Consider the following 21,262-nt stretch of genomic DNA (forward strand, 5'->3'; position numbering starts at 1 on the left):
GACCCCCCCAGGGATCCCTGAAATCAGGGAGAATACTGAACCCTATAAATACTGTTTTCACCTTCACATGCGCATTTACAATGAAGTTTAATTGACACATCAGGTCCATTAAGAGAGTAACGACAATAATTGATAACAAAACGGAACAAGTACAACAACACACTGTGATAAAAGCTGTGGGCGTGTGGGTCTCTGTCACTGTGTTCTGATGAAGTGAGCCGGGAAGTCTGCAGTCTGAGGTGCGACAGCAAAACAGGCACGGATTTTCACAATTTCAAGGGTGGAAGATGCGCCCTTCCCCGGATCGTTGCTACCTCGGCATTCGGGTTTGTCCTCTTCCCTTATTGAGAACTCTCACCTGTTCACTTAAAGGGAGCGCTTCACGGCTTCTCTTCGGCGCATCCAAATTGCCAGCATCACTGCTCTTGTGCTTCGGGGCCATCGCTACCTAAGGCGAGGGTGACCCGAAGCAAGCACTGCAAGACTGGAGACAGTCACCCCGTGACTAAGGGACGAACAGGCAGACACGCTGGACAAAAGGGATGACGCATGTCCTGGATGGGGCGGTGGGACCGAGATTTCCTCACACTATATGCAGAATGGTCCACACCTTAAACTGTAGGAATGGCTAACTTGGGGAATTTTCCGCTGGATATTTTTGGACAGCAAAACTGCAGGTGACGGCGGCTCCTGTTCCTCCTTTCCCTCACCCGGTGGCCTAAGCGCCCTCACGGCTGCTGTCCTTGGCGTGATGCCCTTACTTCGTGTGACCCTGCCTGCCCTGGGGGAGCACTTCCTCCCGGGGGCTCAACTCCCCATCCGCGTGTGCCATCTGCTGCGGAGACCAGGCAGACCCGCCCCACCCGAAGCATCACTTGGGTCCTGAATGAAAACCCATCCATCCTACCTCTGTCGTGTTGGAGGGAAACCCAAGAAAACAATATTGCCCACTGGTTCCTTCAAGACAGATGGGACAGCGCGGCAGCACATCCCCCGCCCAGGGACCCGGAGCACCGGCCTGGAAGCCCCTGTGCAGACTGACGCCCAGAGTGAAACCCAGAGACAAAGCCAAGGGCACAGAGCTTCCTGTGCATTATCTCCCTGCCTGGGAGGGACGGAGCAAGACCTCTGACGGCAGCTCGACTGCTGAGACAGCAGAGGGTAAATTAGAAAGAATGAAAAATAGACATGATAACATCACTGAAAAGAGGGCCTTGGGCCAGGAGGGAGCCTGCTCAGTATTGTTGGGCTGATTTTACCAGAACTTAGGACGATGGGGAAGAGACCTTTAGACGATGTGCGCCTGAGTCAACCCTGGCAAATGGTCATGCTGCTCAGATAAGCTTATTTCGGGAATCACGTTGCTTGAATCACTTGCCTTCCAGAACTCTGGCTGCAAAAGGGATCACTCCTCTCCGCATGCACGATTGAGTTCCCTCCTGCGGGAAAGACACAGTGGTTGGGGCTCCCACGGGGTGGGGACAGCCACGGAAAGCTTAGTGCCACCCCGGTGGACTCAGGTGTCATGAATTAAGTCAAAACAGTTTTATCCAAACCAAGGCGGGAAGAGGGAGGCACCAGGGATTTCCATTTATGTTAAAGCCGGGATCGGCGTGAGCGGGTTCTCCGGGGGTATAATGCCCATTGCAGATACTTTCCCGCCTGTTTGCAACCCTTCAATCACACTATGAAGCGTCACTGTGGGAAACACAAAACACAATAACCATGAATTGAGGCCCAGTGCGTATTACACACTGGACTTGAACTCATTCCATTCTAATGACAGCACTTCGAGAGAGATTAGTATTCCCATTTGACCGAAAAGAAAACAGACATTTGGAGATGACAGAATCTGTCCAATCTCACAGAGTAAAAGGAAAGAGCAGGACTATAACCGAGAGCCTTAAGCTAAGGTGTACAGGTTGGACATATCAGCTCTATATTCGTGAAAACGGTACTGAATTTACCCATATATTCATATACAAAGGGTATGGTCAGGAGCTCCCGTCGTGGCTCAGCGGAAATGAATCTGACTAGCATCCGTGAGGATGCAGGTTCCATCCCTGGCCTCACTCAGTGGGTTAAGGATCCGGCATTGCCGTGAGCTGTGGTGCAGGTTGCAGATGTGGCTTGGATCCCGCGTTGCTGCAGCTGGGGCTTAGCCTGGCGGCTGCAGCTCCAATTGGACCCCTAGCCTGGGACCCTCCATATGCCGTGGGTGTGGCCCTAAAAAGACAAAAAAAAAAAAAAGTGTATGGTCAGTATAGTGTATGACGGAGCCAGTACAAGGTTCAAATTGGGGCAGGGGGAAGTAAATACAGGACTACTTAGCTCCTGCTCCTGAGGCAGTGCCCAGGCTTCTGAAATTTGAGCTCAACTCTGACTAGCAGGGAAGGTTTGGGATAGATGGGCCAAAGGGCGTGGATCAACTCACAGGCATGGAAAAGTGCCAACGTAGCAATTTGTCAGGAGCAACAGTTCATATGAGGAAGTAAAGGGAGATGGAGCTGGAAAGGAAGATGGAGAGGGACCAGCCCTGAGGGAAACGACTGCAAGGCCACCGCGATTAGACTTCGTGCCATGAGAAAGGAGACATGAAATAACGAGGCGAGGTTTCAGAAAGAGTGACCAGGCAGCTGTGGTCACATCGCAGATGCCTGGAGAAGAAAAGTAACTAGATCTCTGGAGCCCGAGGAGAAGGCTTCTGAGGTTGTCAGGTGTGGAGTCAGAGGCCTGGAATCAGATGGTGGCAGAGGGAATGGAAATAAGGTATAAATAAAGAGATGTTTAGAAGGAAGAATCAAGAGGATACGGCAAGAGACTCATAATAATATTAATAAGGATAAAAATGCTAACATTTATTCATTCATCTCTCCCTACAAGCATTCCGTAAATGCCTTAGCTGAACCAAACGCGGTTCTGGGCCCTGGACGTATGTATCCGTGATCAATCAGGACCGACAGGATTTCAGTTCTTCATATAACATTTATCACTATCTGATTATTTCTTCTTATTTATTTGCTCTACGCCCCATATATGTATGTATCTATCTCTGTATCATCCACTTATCTATGATCCGGCTATTTACTATGCATGTCTCCTCCACTAGAATATCAGGTTCATGAGAGCAGGGACTTTATCTGTCTTGTTTATTGCTGTATTTTTGGCACCTCAATCAGCACCTGTACACAGATGGGTGCTCCATAAACACTGTTGAACAAATGAATCTGCTCCTTTCCGAAATCCATCTCTTAAGGGCAGCCAGGGCAAAATCAGTACAACAGACACACACATCCACACATACCAATGCGGAGAAGAAAGAAAACCTGGGTACCTATCTCCGCATATTACCCTCAGGGTCACAGAGCTGGCACAAAGGCAACGCCTGGGTTTAAACCAGAGAGTCTGATTTTGTAACTGCACTCTTAAATGCTGTGCTTTTCTGTTAAAGAAATAAGGGAAAGGTAACAGTTTCTATGCTATTTCCAAGTTTACACACTTTGACAGAAGGGGAAAGGGAGATGGAGTTCCCACTCTGGTGCAGCAGGTTAAGGACCTGGTGTTGTCACCGCAGTGGCTTGGGCTGCTGTTGTGGTGTGGGTTCCATCCCCGGCGCAGGAGCAAAAAAGAGGACAGGGAGAGAAAGAGGGAGGAAGAGTGGGAAAAAAGAAGACTCCCAGGATCTCTCCCTCATTCTCACTTTCGCATTTCTAGTTTATCGTTTCTAGGGCAGACGATTGCTATGGATTTAAAAATAGCAATGTAATTTATTAGCACCTAATTTCTAAATTATCTTATTAATTTGAATAGATTTTGGCCTCCTGATAGTTTTCTTGGTGAATAATCATATTAATGACAAAAATGTAATGTTTGGATTTCTCTATATGTTTACTGCATGTATGTATGAAACATGATGTATGTTTCTTATTGCAGTAGTTAAAATTTCTAAAAATAATGCTGAATAATACTAGGGATAACAAGATGTCTCTTCTAGTCTTGATTTAAAATTCCCTCATTTAATATGACTTTTGCTGCCTGTTTTTGATAATTGGTCTTCTTCAATTTTAAGAACTGTAGTTTTTTTTTTTTATTCCTTTGTACATTTTTTAAAAAATGAAATAATGAGCCAAATATATTTTTAGTATCCTTCATGCAGTTTCTATCCTTTAATTTGCTGATATAATGAATTAGTTCTTAACAACTACTACCTTTACCTCCCAGAGCAAATTCTATTTTATCATGATTATTATTCTTTGATACGTCATTATTCTGTTTTGCAAATCTGCATTTCTATTCGTAAGTGAAATTGTTCTGTGTTTCCCTATTTATGTTCCATCTTTTTAAGACTTTAATAGTAAGTCCTTGTGGTCTGAAATGGTTTAAATAAATATCGAATGATTTGTCCTTTAATGATTAGATAGAACTTAGCTGTAAAATCTTTGGTTCCAGTTTTTTTTTAATAAATAATCTTAAATTATTGTTCCTGTTTTTGTTGGTCTATTCATGTTTTGTATTGCTTCTTCAATAACTTTTAGTAGTTTGTAAACTAAAAAAAGATCTATTTCCCCTAGATTTTCAAATTTATTTCCTTATATTTATATACACTTACATATATTGCATATATACTTTTAAAATTTCTATAATCTTTTCCGGATCCAGGATTCAGTCTCATATTCTCACTTTTTTTTTTTGTTGTTTTTTTTTGTCTTCTTAGGGCTGCACCTGCAGCATATGGAGATTCCCAGGTTGGAGTCAAATTGAAGCTGCAGCTTCCAGCCTGTGCCACCGCCACAGCAATGCCAGACCCGAGCCATATCTGTGACCCACGGCTCACAGTAACACCAGATACTTAACTCACTGAGTGAGGCCAGGGATTGAACCTGCATCCTCATGGGAGCTAGTCAGATTCATTTCTGCTGAGCCACAACGGGAACTCCTCTCATTTCTTATGTAGTATATTTTTGCTCTTTTTATCCTTAAGCAGGCTTAACAGAAGATTATTTTATTGTTCTTCCCAAAGAACCAATTTTTGTTGTATTTTTTTCTTCCTACTATTTTTGTTTTGTTTTCTATTTTGTTTGTTTCTGCTTTTATATCTATTTTTTCCACATTCTAGTTTCTTTTGTTTTATTTGGTTGTTCTTTTTATACCTTCTTATGGTTGAATAATTAATTTCCTCTTATTTTTTTCTTTGAATTTTTTTTTGCAGCTCTAAAATTTCCATTGCCTAGAATTTCATTTGTGCTGATAATCTTTTCTATAAGTTACTTATACATCACCTCTACTTAACTTTATTTTTGATCCAGGGATTATTTCTTTCTATTCTTCCTTCCCAAATTAATTTGGAAGTTCTGCTACGTTTTTCATTTCTTCTAGGGCATAGTTTTCCTTCTTAGCTGTCAGGGCTCAACTTTTATTTCTCTATTTATGAAAATTGCTACAAGCTACCTCTTTCTTGAAGGTGTTTTACCTACTCACTCCTCCATATGCTGCTTCAAATCAAGTTTGGGCTTCTCTTAATGCTTCCAAAAGCATAGATGAGAAAGGATTATGAATTGATGTATTAAACCCATAGCAATTGTCTGCTCTATAAATGCTAAATTAGATGCAAAAAAGTGAAGGTATCGGTGAGTTCTATTCCCTATAGATATTTTACAGTGATAGAAACAGTAAAATATCAATATAAGTTGAAAAAGAAACTGTAAAGTATGTAAAAAATTATAAAACCTCATTGAGGGACATAAGTTCTGAACACACAAAGAGGCATACTATACTTCCCAAATTAATAAATGAATTTATTGTTGTTGCTATCATAATCACAAATAGATTATTTGGGGAATGATATAAAATGATTTGATTCTTTTCTGTTCTGACCAGAGCCTAAAAATCATATGCTATCACTTATATGTGCAATCTAATCAAAATGATACAAAAGAACTTATTTATAAAACAGAAACAAACTCGCAGATTTCAAAACCAATCTTTGGTTACCATAGTTGAAACCATTGAGGGGAGGGAGGAATTGGGAGGGTGGGAATGACATATCCCACTACCGTTTAAAATACATTGAAAACCATTTAAAATACGTTTAACACCAGTATTATGTTAATATCGTAATACCGGAATTACATTAAAATATGTAAAATGCCATTTAAAATACGCTTCAAATGACTCACAAGATCCTACCGTATAGCACAGGGAAATCTACTCAATAGTTTTTAATAACCTATATGGGGAAAAAATGGGTATATTTATATGTATAACTGATTTGCTTTGCTGTACACCTGAAACTAGTGAAACATTCTAAGTCAACGGCACCCCAACAAAATTTTTTAAAAAATGATTTGGGAGTTCACACGGAAGAATAAATGACTGAGAGTAGCAGAAAACGTTTTTGGAAAAGAAGACTTCTGAGGAGGAACCTTCCTTTCCAAACATTAAAATGTCATAGAAAGCTAAGGAAATCAAACCAGGGGGACACTGGCTTAAGAACAGGCAAACAACCCAGTGGAACAGAATAGAGAATCCAGAAATAGATCCAGAATTCTGTGGGATCTTAACATAGGACAAAAATGGTAAAACATACATTGCAGATTAAATAAATCTCAAATTAAAAAATAAATACAGTAAAAAGAATTTCGAAGAAAATTCATATAACAACGTGTTGATGGGGGTTTTCTTAAGCAAAGCAGAACACCCAAAGGCCATCAAGAAAAGTAGACATATATGACTTTGCAGAAATTTGAATATTTTGTAGGCTAAAGAATACCAGGAACAAAGGTGAAGACAAAAGATAGATTAGAAAAGAAATTCTTTTTTTTTTTTTTTTTTTGTCTTCTAGGGCCGCTCGCGCGGCCTATGGAGGTTCCCAGGCTAGGGGTCTAATCAGACCTGTAGCCTCCTGCCTATGCCAGAGCCACAGCAACACAGGATCCAAGCTGTATCTGTGACCTACACCACTGCTCACCACAATGCCAAATCCTTAACCCACTGAGCGAGGTGAGGGATCGAACCCGCAACCCCATGGTTCCTAGTCGGATTCGTTAACCACTGCACCATGACAGGAACTCCATTCTTTTCTTTCTTAATTAAAAAAAAAAATGGCTTTCTCTTTTTCTGCATCACCTGGCTCCCCTCCTGCCTACCTATGTACCTGGAAAACAAGCAGCCTCTGATGGGCGTGAATAACCTGACACTCGCAGCCAGAACTCATGTCACTACAGATGGACCCAAGGCTTACGGCTGAGCCGTGTCATTCTCTTGTTGGACATAAAAATATCTCACAGAACATCCTCTTCAAACAAAGTTGCCACGCAACCCGCAAAATACCAAACGCTCCCCTCTGGCGGCAGTGACTTCTGCTTCTTGAACAATTTCAGCTTTATCTTTACCGCTCATCTGCCTTCCCTGTAGATAACATTTAGGAGCTATTCAAGCAGAGCACTGGCTCTGTTTTCTGACAACACCTAATCTAGAACAAATTTCCTTAGCCCTGCCCCCAAATTATCCAACCAGAGCCCCAAGTCCCTACACCCTCTTCCTGAGATGCCTCCCTCCCCGCCCCTCCCACCCTTAGTCTTCCTCGCTGCCACAGTGATAAAAAAACCGTTCGGCTTAATCGGTTGCAGGTGCACTTCTCAGATATGAGACATCAAATACTTTCACAGCTTGCTGGTTGAAGTTGAATCTTTATAACATTTTGGGAAAGAATTGTAAGGTATTTACTAATATTTAAAGTATTTATACTTACTGATTCGGCAAGCCCATCTTTGAGAATCTAGGAGGGAGAAAGAAAAGAGAATGTAAGAACTTAAGCATTTCTGCACAAGGGTATTTATGGTAACATTGTATTGGTAGGAGAATGGAAACTGGGGACTAAATTACAGCACATAATATAGACCATAGTATATTAGGCACCTGTTTTATTTAAGTGAAATAAAGCTATAGCTAGAAAATGTACATAAAATTATGATCAACAAACAAAACATGCTGTGGTATAATATATACACACAACAGAGTCTAATTTGGAGGAAAAAAAAATCACCCTATGCTTGTACATTTGTTTGATCATGCAAGAGGAATTTTATTACACTTAACTCAGAGGAGTGGGAATGGATCCAAACCATTTTTGATTTGTCCTAGTGTGCAGAACATACATATTCTTTTTTCATTTACCCCAAAATTAAAATATGAGAGAAAAAAAGTAAAAATAATCAAACTAAAAAATGGAATTTGGACTTCCTGTTGTGGCTCAGTGGGTTAAGAACCCGACATAGTGTCTGTGAGGATGTGGGTTCAATCCCTGGCCCCGCTCAGTGGGTTAAGGATCCGGGGTTGCTGTGAACTGAAGGGTAGGTCACAGATGCAGCTCAGATCTGGTGTTGCTGTGGCTGTGGGGTAGGCTAGCAGAGGCAGCTCCAATTCGACCCCCAGCCGAGGAACTCCCATATGACAAAGGTGCAGCCGTAAAAAAAAATAATAATAATAATTTTTTAAAATGGAATTGGTTTAAATAGCTTTCTATGTATAGCCCATCTAGAAAGCAAAAGACAGACACTTTAGGAAGAGAGTTAGCCAGTTTCTTAACCAGGGCCTGGGCTCCCCGGGAGGATATGGCATCAAAGCTGCTTCCCACCATATTGAGTCCCAGGTCTCATATGAAGAATTCTTGAGGTGGCCTCGATGGAGCTTCTCTTCCTTCTTTACCTACTGTAACAGAGAGAGAAGCCCTTGACTCCTTAACGAAGAGAGGAAGTTCACCTTTGCATTCCAGACTGCCCGCAGCCAAGTTTGCTTTTGGCCATTGACCACAAAATGCACATACATATGGAAATTTTATGGGACTGGGGACAAAACACCTCTGGGAAGAGTACCTCAAGTCATTATATTTTGGTGATTTAAAAATAAATTAACAGAGCTTTTCAAAGATACAGGCACTAAAGCTAAATGGAAGAGAAAGCTGAAATGAGAAAAAGGTTCATCCTTACAGCAGAAGGACTTTCCGCCCCAAGTAATTTCCGTTTTCCGGGTGAGTGGGTTTGCAGGCCGGCTACACTAATGCAAGAGTTCTATGTATGAGTAATTTTAGAGTTCCACTCAGCAATTCTAGCTCCACGGATAAAGCCTTCATGTGGATGAAATAGTAGGTTTACCTTTATCAAAAATGCATTTCCATATGAGAGTAAATTGTGACAAACATAAAAATAAAGATACTATAAACAAACCAGGGCTCTGCTCATGGCCATGAGCGCTTTCAGGAATCACATATTACGTGGCTTAAATATAATTTTTTTGATGGCACAATAGCCCCGAGCAGTTTTTTTATTTGTTTGTTTATTGTTTTTAGGACGTGAGGCATTACCCAGAAAGCACACTGCCTGCAAGCCTAATGTTAGAGGAACAGGAAGCCCAGTAACTCCCCTCTTTCTCCAAATACATTCCTCATTTATCTCATTGTGGTTTCAACAGAGATGAGAGGAGGCGAATGATGTAGCTGGAACTTTGGCTGTTTGGGGCACCTATTTGTTACTAGTTCCTGTTTAAATACCTTCAATAAATTAGTACCTGGGGCGGAGGAGGGTGCGTATTGAGTCCTCTCCCCAGGCAACAAATACTTAAAATTTCAGTTGGGCCTGGGGCCCAAGTATTCTCTGTAATATGCCAAATTTCTTCCATTGGTCACATAAGGTCGTTGTGCTACTTTATTTAAATTTTAGAGACTACCCTTAAGCGAGTAAGTTTTGTCTTATACCAAAAAATATTTTTTTCTCAGAGTTCCCATTGTGGAGCAGCAGAAACGAATCTGACTAGTATCCTTGAGGATGTGGGTTCAATCCCTGGCCTTGCTCAGTGGGTTGGGGATCCAGAGTTGTCGTGAGCTGTGGTGTAGGTCAAGACGCAACTCGGATCCCGCGTTGCTGTGGCTGTGGCGTATGCCAGCAAAAAAAAATATATATATTTTTTTTTCTCCAACTTTACTCTCCATGGGGCATGCCACTCTTTCTTCCCTTTCTGCAATGTCTCCCGACCCCGACCCTGCCATGGGGTTGATGATATAGCATTGGCCAGTATACTCTCTTCCCCCCTCCGCTGGTGTAACCCCCCTCCTGCCTTTCCCTTTTCGGATGGAAACCTCTATTTCCAGGCTTGGCAAATACCTGGTGGATACCTGAAGCTATACTTTCTATCTGCAAAAGCTGGCACATGAGGCTAACTATTCTAGGTATAGCATATTTTTTCTTTTCCTTTTTAAATGATTTTTAAAAATATAAACACACTGCATATAAGCTGGCACAATGACAAGCCCAAAGCAAATAATAAATATTTGTTAAACTAAATATTCCCCGTCATAAATCTCTTGCATAAAAAGCTTGGGATGATGTTGCCAGCTGTGCCTAGATGAGAAAGACAGGGTGATACAGGTCTATAAAGAATCAAGGTTACACACAGGTGTTGCAATCAGTGAGCAATTTCTCAGCACCTGAGTTGCTTTTCCACTGGATGGAGACCTATTTCATCCAGAAACTGGTCCCTACTGCTTCCAACTAAGGCAACTGAAAAGAGTACACACCTAAGACAACATCTCCGAACAGATTTTAGGGTCAATTCTATGACAGGAACTTATTTAAATAACTAGAAAATAAGGTGGGCACAGAAGTGCTCTCTAGAAGTGGATAAAAATATCTTCTGAATATGTACAAGAAAGAAATAATTTCATTTATTTTACTGACTGTATTTCTATAGGCCATGACTGGCTGGTATAACATTCTTACTTATTGAATCTTATACTTACATAGATGTTCATAAATAATAACAGCAAAAAGTGACATTATTTCTAAATGTCCAAGTGTCTTATATAATTCACCGTAGTATTTTAACTGACATAATCTAAACAAGATGTGTGAGGGCAGGAGTTCCTGTCTTGCCTCAGTAGTTAATGAACCCAACGAGCATCCATGAGGATGAGGGTTTGATCCCTGGCCTCGATCAGTGGGTTAAGGATCTGTGTTGCCATGAGCTGTGGTATATGTCACAGACGGCAGCTTGGATCCCACGTTGCCGTGGCTGTGATGTAGGCCAGCAGCTGTAGCTCGTATTTGACCCCTAGCCTGGGAATTTCCATATGCCATGGGTGCAGCCCTAAAAAAGACAAAAAAAAAAAAAAAAAAAAAAAAAGATGTGTTAGGACAAAAATCCAAATGTTAACTAAAAATGCTGGAGGTATAGAATGAGAATAGCTGTAGCAACTTGAGTTCAAATTTCCACAAGGCCCAGGGAGTCATGAAATCTCAGAACCTTGATTTTTAAATCAAAAGATTTACACTCATGAGCTTCCACTGTGCACTGGTCAAGCTTTCCTCTTAAAATCCTCCCCAACTTAGCAAGACCCTCCTACACTCCCAGCAGTGACAGATGGCAAAGGGTTATAGTGATTGCCTTTATGCCTTCCCATCTTTGTGCCCTTAAAGCATGGAAGATTCGGCCTCTTTATCTTTTAACTTTTCTTTTGAAATAATTACAGTCATAAAAAATAGCAGCTACGGAGAATGCCTAAATACCCTTTGCCCAGATTCTCTAAATGTTGACATTCTACCAAAATTTCTTTATTATTCTTTCTGTGGACATATACGAGTGTCTAACATAAAGTGATACATTTTAATGAATAGTTGAAACTAAGTTACAGAATTCCTTCCCTTCACTTCTAAATATTTCAACCTGTATTTTTCTTTAAAAAGACATTCTTTTATAATAACTACAGTCTAAATTACAAAATCAGGAAAATTATAATTGATACTATACTCTTCTCTAATCTACACTATTTATATAAATTCACCATTTTTCCTAGTAATGTCCTTTACAGCCAAAAAAAAAAAAAATCCAGTCCGCATCTCTTTAGACACCTTTCATCTTTCACGTACTTAACTGTTTTGATGAGTACTGGCAAGTTATTTTATAGAATGCCCCTTAGTTTGAATTTGCTGAATGTTTCCTCCTGGTTAGACTTACATGATGCATTTTGGGGAAGAATACCACAGACCGAGGTCATGTTCTCAGCGCATCATATCAGGAGGCACATGATTTGTGTCTGTTCCACTACTGGTGTTATCTTTGTTCCGTTTAGGTGTGGTCTACCACGTTTTTCCACTGTAATTTTTTTTTTTTGTCTTGAAATTAAAGGGAAGGAATGGAAGGAATAATTGGGAAGGTATTTGAGACTATATAAATATCCAGTTTCTCATTAAATTTTCATCCTTAGTGTCCACTGGCGAGTCTTTTCTGCTTCTTTTAACATTTCTTCTTGCATCACATAGTATTTTCTCAAGGTAAACCCAATAACATCCTGACTTTCCTTATATAAAACATTTTGTAATGGTTTGGGCAATTCTATAGAAATGCAATTTTTTTGCTGTAGTAACTGCCTTCATTAAAATGTTGTGAAAATGTAGTAGAAAAAGAATTAAGCTATTCCTGCCTTGCTTTATCTGTAGAATTATAGCAGATAATTCTAGTAAAATTAAAGCAGTCACATAAGTCAGCAAAACTGTTTAAAGACCCATGATTAAAATGTACTAACAATAATTACTTAAAAAGACATGAATTTGATAAATCTCAAAATAGGCTTCCAGGGAAGAAGTGAAAGTGAGAAAATTAGAGATGTTTTGCTAAGGCTGTGGTTATTTAAATTCACAATTACAAAGGCAGGCCTGAATTATCTTGGCATATTTAAGACATACATTTCCTCCAGCAAGACAGTGTGTGAGAGAGGGAGTCTCTCCATTCGAAATTAAATATTGATGACTAATTTCCACACTCTCTCTCTCCCTGAAGTTGCTAGAGTGACTGTTTTTTTTGTTGTTGTTGTTTGTTTGTTTGTTTTCTACATGCTTGCTTGAATCATAGGGTTTTCTGTTTTATTCTGCACAATCTCAGGATGTTCCTTTTGTGACTTCAGCTCTGGGATGTAAAATTCACTCATGGGTAGCAAATAGAGAAGAGTCACAGAAAGAGTGATGGGACACCTACTGAGCAGAAAATATGAAATTATTCACTGGAACCAGAAATATAGTCATTTAGCTTGCTCAAGGTCACCTGAAAACTATTTGTGGCTCCATTGTCTCTGAGGATCCCAGTAGAATATGGTTTTAAGGGTCTTTAGCTGTTGCGACAATACATCACCTCGATGACTTCAGTGCAAGCTCTTAATAATGTTGTCCATTCCTGCATTTTTGCTCCACTCCAACAGCAAAAAGGTCCATATATCTGGAGAGCACTGGCCTTCAACCGAGGCTGTATGTTGTGACCACCTGGCTCCCATGCTGAGCTTCTGAAATTATTCACCTGGAATATGTCTTGGTGTTCAGGGCTTTTAAAAGCTCCCCGGGTGATTCTAATGGGCAGCCAAGGTTGGAAGCCTTTGCTGTAGATAGTTTTTATTTTCCCCTTCAGGCCAAAGAAAGAAAATGCAAGTCTCCTTGTTTATTCAGATTTCTGTGACTCACTAGTCTTTCAGGATCCTCCTACTAATGTATTTCTATACATATGAGTGGACAGAAAAGCAATTTGTCTAATCTGTTTCGTACACTTGAGGCTGCTAAAAAAATTCAGAGACTAATGGACTACAAATATTTCATTTGGCTCAAGTTTTACCTTAGAGAATAATGAATTAGATCTTATTTTCCCCATTCAAATTCCACCGTGCATGTCACAGCACTGCTTTCCCCTTCATGCTTATTTCCATCACTAGGATGCTTTCTGGCTTTAGCAGCAGACGGGGCTGGTCCTGGAACAGTTAAATCGTTATCATTTATGAACTACCTCCCAGCTACTAAATTCTGTATGCATAACTTCTGAAAATATATTTTAAACAGAAAATCATTAGCTTTAAAATAGCTAGGAGAAAATCAGGACTAGGACCTGGGTCTGGGAGGTGCCAAAAATCACTGCTGTCTCTACTAACAAGGATGCTATGGGGGACATTTCCCTGCTATTGATGAATTCAAGCCATTGAGTGCATTGGGTCCCTTGGCAGTGGTCATTGGTTTAGAGATGGCCATCTGTTCTAGGGTCTCCTGAAAAGAATAAATTACATTCTACCATTGAAGGAGAGGTAACATTCTTTCTCCTGCAAACATGAATAAGGGGACACAGGGCCTTGATGTCAACGGGCTTGCACATGTGACATGAGGTAAAAGAGACTCCATTGGAAGGCAAGGCTGAGAAGATTCCCAAATAGGCATAATTAAAGCCAATCTTATTCATGGGCAAACAGTTGCCTAAGTATGTGGTTTCAGAGATGCTGAAAGGATGTCCCCCAAAGAAATCCTTCCTGCTAAGTGCTAGACATCCCTTGAAAGGGGAAAGAAACATTTATTCTGTCTTTAGAATGAAGACTTAAAAGGCAAACCTGTTGGGACAGGGTAACTCATCTCATATCCAGTGAGAACACTGGAGAACATTGGAGGCTGACATGAGAACCCTTTCCAGGAGCAAAATTAAAGATGAACATACACAGAGATAGACGGCAGGAAGTCCAGAGGTAAGAAACCGGCTGCTGAAAAGGGAGACCAGGGCTGCTTGGTCCTGGGACTGTCACCAAGAGAGACCCTGGACTCTCCTTCTTCAGTCATATATTCTAGCTGAGCTCCTTTCACGTGATCCCACGTGAAAGAATGCTGGTGGCCTAAATGATATTGCAGAGATTTTTTTTTTACTTTACTTTTTAAAAATACGCAGAGCTTCACATTTTAACACATGTATAGATTCCCATAAGTGCCATTGCCATCATCACCCCACAGAAGAGTTCCATCACCTCGGTACATCAATAGAGGCTACACCTGTGTAGTCTTCCCTTTATCCACTTTTAACCCCTGGCACCCTCTGATGTGTCTTCCAACAAATACCCTGATGTTGTCTTTTTGAGAATGTCAAATAAGTTAAGTATGTAACCTTCTGAGACTAGCTTTCTTTCACTAAGCATAAGGTGTTTGAGAGTCATCTTAGTCGTTGTATGTATCAGTCATTTGTTGCTTTTTGTGGCTGAATAGTACTTCATTGTATGAATCTACCATGGCTCATTTATCCATTCCTTAGCTGAAGTCCATTAGGATGATAAAAGCAGATATTCTTATCTTGTCCTGATCTTAGGGGGAAATCATTCAGTCTTTCATCACTGACTATGGTGTCAACTGTGGGTGTCTTATAGATGCCCTTGACCGAGTTGAAGTAGTTACCTTTCATTCTTAGTTTGCCGAGAGTTTTACTAGGAATGGATGTTAGTTTGTCAAATGCTTTTTCTGCAAAAATTAATATGATCCTGTGGTTTTTTCTTCTTTAGACTGTTAATTTGATGGCTTACCTTGATTGCTTTTTGAATATGGAATTGCCCTTGCATTCTAGGGACAAACTGTGCTTGCCATGGTATGTGGTTCTTTTTAATATGTTGCTGAATTTGATTCTGTTGATGAATATTGCTGCAATGTTTTGTTGAGCAGGTTTGTGGCTGTATTCACGAGGGATAATGGTCTGCAATTTTCCTGTATTGTCGTTGGTTTCAGTATCAAGGTAACAATGGCCTCATAAAATGCATTGGAAAATATTCCTTCCTCTTTTGTTTTCTGGGAGAAAGTGTGTAGAACTAATGTTATTTAAATGTTTGATAGACTGCACCTGTGAAATCATCTCAGCCTGCAGATTTCCTCTTCAGAAGGCCTTTAACTAAAAATTTATTTCTAAAACAGGTATAGTACCAGTTATCTATTTCATCATGGCCGAGGGATTGTTCCCTTTCATCTAAGTTGTTGAATTTCTATTCGTAGAGTTGTTTATGGTATTGCCTCTTACCTTTTTAATGTCTGTGAAGCTTGGAATGATTTCCCTTCTTCATTTATGACAATGGTAATTTGTTTCTCCCCCCTTTCTTTCCTTCTTTCCTCCTTTCTGTCTGTCTTTTCCTTTCTTTCTTTCCTCCTTTCTTTTCTTTCTTTCTTGTCAGTCTTGCTTGAGACATCGATTTTATTGCTCTTTCAAAAAACAAGCTTTTGTTTCACTGGTTTTCCTTGTTTTTCCTCTTTTCAATGTCATTGATTTCTGCTCTTTATTATTTCCTTTCTTCTGCTTGGTTAGGTTTTATTTTGCTCTGTTTTTTCATTTCTGAAGGAGAAAGTTTATTGATTTAGACCTTTGTTTTCTTTTCTAATATAAGCATTCAATGGTGTAAATTTTCCTCTAAATAGCACTTACTTTTCAGAGCCCTCCAGCAGCTCCTCATTGCATTCATTTTAGGTGTCATAGCTGCACTCAGTGGGAGATGCATGATGGAATATGCTTACTCAGAAACAGTTTTTTAACATAAAAATTTTCCAGGAGTCGCCAGTCAAAGAAAATGCCTCTAGTGCACACTTTGTGAGCACAGATAACCTTCATTATTTAAACAAGATAAAAGTGTGGCACTTTTCTGTGATTTGCCAGAAGTGCATGCTTAAAGCTAATGGTTACCATGATAAGCTTTTTTTTTTATGATTAGTGCTTAGCTTTGGCACAATTCACTATTAATTATTCCTCCAAACTCTTCTGTTAGAGAGGAATATATTGTTAACTATTCTTAAGAAGAGAAAGCCAGGGGCTTCACAAGAGAGGTCTGTTGGCTGAAGCCTGTATTGATATATCCTTTAGCACAGGGATTCTTTCCTCAACTGTATCTAGTCTACTAACAAGCCCATTAAAGGCATTCTTTATTTCTGTTTCGGTGTTTTTGATCTATAGTGTTTCTTTTTGGTTCTTTCTTAGGATTTCTTTCTCTCGGCTTCCACTGCCCATCTGTTCATGCGTGCTGTCTACTTTATCCATTAGAGCCCTAAGCATATTACTCATGTCGTATTTTAAATCGCTGGTCTGATAATTCCAACATCCCTGCCACATCTGTTTCTGATGCTTGCTGTTTCTTTAAATTGTTTTTGCCTTGTAATTTTTTCTTGATAGCCAGACAGGATGTACCAACAGGAGCTGCTATTCATAGGCTTTAGTGATGTGGTGGTGTTGGGGGAGAGGAGGCATTCTACAGCCCTAGCATGAGGTCTTGGTCTCTTAATGAGCCTGTGCCCCTGGACTGTGAATTTCACAAGTGTTTTTCAGATTTTTTTCTCTCTCATTAGGTGGAACGGGATGGCCAGATTTGGGTATTTCCCTTCCCCCAGGTCAGTTGGGCTCTGATAGCCCCTGAGCTGTTAGCCTATAGTTCACTAGTTTCTCCTGAAGGTGGGCTTGCTTAGAAGGATAGAATGCTCTGGTGTATTTCAACAAGGTTCCCTTCCTCTCCCTCTGCCAGAAACATGAGGGGATTTTTCTCCCATGTCTGTTGTGGGAATCTGGTCAAGCCCCTGGAGGTAAATCCTGCATGATTGTAGGGGCCCCGTACGACTGGGTCCATCGGGAGTTTTCAACTCTCAGACTTGTACACACTGAGCCTCCAGCCATTCGCCAATGACAGCTCAAGTTTTCCTGCCACAGCCCTGGCTCCCCTCCACCCCCCAGGAATTTTCGCTTGTGAGTCTCTGCTTGGAGCTGTGACTCCTGGTATTTTCCTGTCTCTCCAATCTTGGGGGCAGTGGTTTGCCCTGTGTCTCCCCTTCTCTGACATATCCAAGAAGAGTTGTTCCTATTTGAACCTTTTCAGCTTTTTAACTTGTTAGGATGCAGCGGCAACTACTAAGCTCTGTACATGCGGAACTGGAAATTGAAGTCCCAGCTGGAGCCTCTAAGTGTTCCATCTATGCCACCGGTTCACATGGCACAAGAGAAAAAAAAATGGACCTGATAGGGATGGAGCAGGATAGTCACACAGGTAGTTGCAGAAATTCCAGTAAGGGACCACAGATAGGGAGGGAAATCTAGGAGACTTTGGGAGATCACTGTAAGTTAATAACTGCTCAGGAGGGACATTGGAATGAAGCAGTCTAGCTTGACGAGTGGAGACAAGAGATATGCCTCAGATGGCTGGGTGGGGGATGGGGTGAGACCTGACTTCAGCTTCAGACCAAGGGCAGGACTTTAAGGACCCCCTTTCTGCTGGTTTGAATAAGCACCGTGACAGTCCTCGTTTGACCTTAGAGGGTCACTGTTCCCTTACCAGATACCAAGGAGGAGCTACTACTTGAAGAAAGAGAGAGAGGCACTCTTTTCTGACCCCCACTCTCCTTGGATGATAAAACCATAGCCCACCTAATCCTGGGGCAAAGCCTCCTCGCCTGCCCACTTGCATCTCTCACAAGCATCCTATCCTAATAAATCTCTTTCTTGCCTATCGCTTTGTCATCACTGAATTCCTTCTGTGCTGACACACAAAGAACCTGAACCTCAGTGAGTCCAGACACCAGGTGAATGATTCTACTTTAAAAACCATGGGTTCAAGTCCCATCTGAGTTTAGGCTGGGTTCGAGTCCCGGAACATGGGTTCAAGTCCCAGTCTGGGTTCTGGCTGGGTTCAAGTCATAAGTGCTGTCAGTTTCAGATCCTCTGTAGACATTCCTATGGCCACCTTCCTGACTCCCCAGATCCTTCAGCTGGACATAGAAACAGCAGGTGGACTCAGATGAACTGAGGTAGGTGCTGTTACTGCACACATTTAGTTTTCGGTGTTTATAAAGGACGAAAAGTAAGGCAGTGAGCCCGGATCATGCTTCCAAACCCTGAGGCTGGAGACCATTGTTCTCTCCTGGCCATTGTCAATGATACAACAATACTTACCATTGTCTATCCACCCCTGCGTGTTCTTTTTTTTTTTTTGCCTTTGGGCCGCTCCGGCGGCATATGGAGGTTCCCAAGCTAGGGGTCGAATCGGAGCTGTAGCCACCGGCCTACACCAGAGCCACAGCAACACAGGATCCGAGCCGCGTCTGCAACCTACACCACAGCTCAAGGCAACACCGGATCGTTAACCCACTGAGCAGGGGCAGGGACCGAACCCGCAACCTCATGGTTCCTAGTCGGATTCGTTAACCTCTGCGCCACGACGGGAACTCCAACCCTGCGTGTTCTAATGCTTGGTATTTGCACTGGCTGAGAAGGCATCATTCCAGTTGTCATGGCCATGATTCTCTTTATTAATTCGTATAGAACTCAGTAGAAACAATCCACATCACTCAGACGGATGCGTGAGGCCTCAGGTCACACATCAGACCCTTAAATTCCACATTTTGTCACAATGATTCAGGGTGCATACTTCTACCGCCTCAGTTGTACTCGGTTTTCATCCCTTTCTTAGTGAAAATCAACAGCAGGGAATCCCCTATTTTTCTTTCCAGGAATCACCATATTTTTCCTTCACTATTACAGCCACAAGTTGATCCATCATGGCTATAATGATAAGAGAAGAACTTTGGGACTAGTTTCCAATCATTTGAATAATCAAATTAAACCTACAACTGGAGAGATCCTTCTTTGTCACTGAAGAGTTTATGAGCATCCCTGCATAGGCTTTATCCCTAGAATACCAATTTTCAAGAATTTTAACCTAGAAAAAAAAGTGAGTTAGACCCTATAATGTTTGTCAATCTTATTTACACAGTCACGGGTGATTTATAAAGTCTCCCCTGAAATCCCACAGCTTCTTCATCACAACCATCAATCACATTTGGGGAACAGATGTGCAGACGTGACAGTTTGTCAAGAATTCTGGTTACTGGAATGTCAGCTAATCAAGAACGCACTCTCTAGGCAGTGTTTCGGGCACTGGGAAGAATTTATGTCAACACTGACACGAATGACAGTCCCTTCTTCCGACCTGTCTGAAACTTCTCTATTCTCCCTACAGCCAACTCCCAGGGGCATTCCGGCCACAGATTGTCACCATCTGGATCATAACGTTATGATATGATGCTTAGTAAAAGTGACACGAGTGTGATACCAGGAGCTGTCCACATCACACTATATATGCAATGAGAAGAGACAGGAACTTAGCTTTCCCAAAGATGCCCTGATTCCCTCGTTGATGAGTCTCCGTTTCCTGCACCAGCTGCTCAGAGAGTAGCATGGCTCATCTTTTTCTTGTCATCCAGGCATGACTTGCTGAGGGCCAAAGATAGCTTAAATTTCATTTATATCCTAAATGATAGAAGAAAGGAGAAAAGTCTATAATCACTAGTACTCACGCGTACCAGGACCCTGACGGGCTGATGTCACTGCTGCCGATTCATCAGCCATGACATTCCCGCTAGATGTTTCTTTCAGCCTTTACCCCTACTCACAGCAGCCCCATGTGCCCATACGCAGACCCACTGTTCACGGGCAGCATATAATTTGAAGAGCTTGGAAACTGGAGTGTGTCCTCCTTGGGAACTTAGTCCTTTCAAGCCTCCAATTCCTGTAAAATGGGAATAACCGCCCCCCCAACTTGCAGAAGCATCGTGTGGGGCACAGAGGAGGTGCTTCAGAATTGAAAACTATCACTGGCAGCTCCCCCCTCCCTTGAGTACCTGACTCTTCCGGTTACCAATAAGATCGCCCCTTGTATCTTTCAAGCTGGGCCCCGTGAAGCAGGGTCATACTCACTCTGCCTGGTTCCATCACATGGGACAGGCTGGAACACACTCCATCAGCTTGTAAACTAGGAGGCCTGCTCTCAAAAGCTCATCTATTTAAACCATATCCAGGAGTTCCCACTGTGGCTCAGAGGTAATGAACCTGACTAGGATCCATGAGGACACAGGTTTGATCCCTGGCCTCGATCAGTGGGTTCAGGATCCGGCATTGCCGTGAGCTGTGGTGTAGGCCACAGGCATTGCTTGGATCCAGCATTGCTGTGAGCTGTGGTGTAGGCCGGCTGCTGCAGCTCCGATTCGACCCCTAGCCTGTGAACTACCATAGGCCGAGGGTTCGGCCCTAAAAAGCAAAAAGCAAAATAAATAAATAAAACGTATCTAGCATTTAAGACAATGGTTTCTGGGATCTGTTCACATTCAGAGGGAAAAATCATAACTTGAAGAAACGTAGAATTTAAAGTAAAATATTCACCTGATGATCAACAAAAAACATGTTTTTCAAGGGATGTCACTGGCTTTAATTAAAGAGAAATATGGGGTTTTTTTGTTTGTTTGTTTGTTTGGGTTTGTTTTTTGTCTTTTTGCCATTTCTTGGGCCGCTCCTGCGGCATATGGAGGTTCCCAGGCTAGGGGTCGAATCTGAGCTGTAGCCACCGGCCTACGCCAGAGCCACAGCAACGCGGGATCCGAGCCGCGTCTGCAACCTACACCACAGCTCAGGGCAACGC

At 41.7% G+C, this 21,262-nt stretch overlaps 1 long non-coding RNA gene across 3 annotated transcripts in view; it reads right to left on the minus strand.

Annotated features, from left to right (window-relative positions):
- Positions 1-16,104: 16,104 nt before the first annotated feature.
- LOC146395072 (uncharacterized) overlaps positions 16,105-21,262 on the minus strand; it is a 198,452-nt gene continuing 193,294 nt past the window's right edge. For 2 of the 3 annotated variants that reach the window (XR_014834019.1, XR_014834020.1), the window contains one exon: positions 16,748-20,097. This is a non-coding gene — a long non-coding RNA (uncharacterized LOC146395072). Of the gene's footprint in view, positions 20,098-21,262 lie in introns of all 3 variants that reach the window. The other variant, XR_014834021.1, reaches the window with a different exon arrangement.

Source organism: Sus scrofa, chromosome 18, assembly GCF_054392235.1.
Source record: "Sus scrofa isolate SSC_HxYL_T2T_F1_AM1 chromosome 18, Sscrofa_HxYL_maternal_Yorkshire_Landrace_v2.0, whole genome shotgun sequence".
In the NCBI taxonomy this organism is placed as follows: Eukaryota; Metazoa; Chordata; class Mammalia; order Artiodactyla; family Suidae; genus Sus; species Sus scrofa.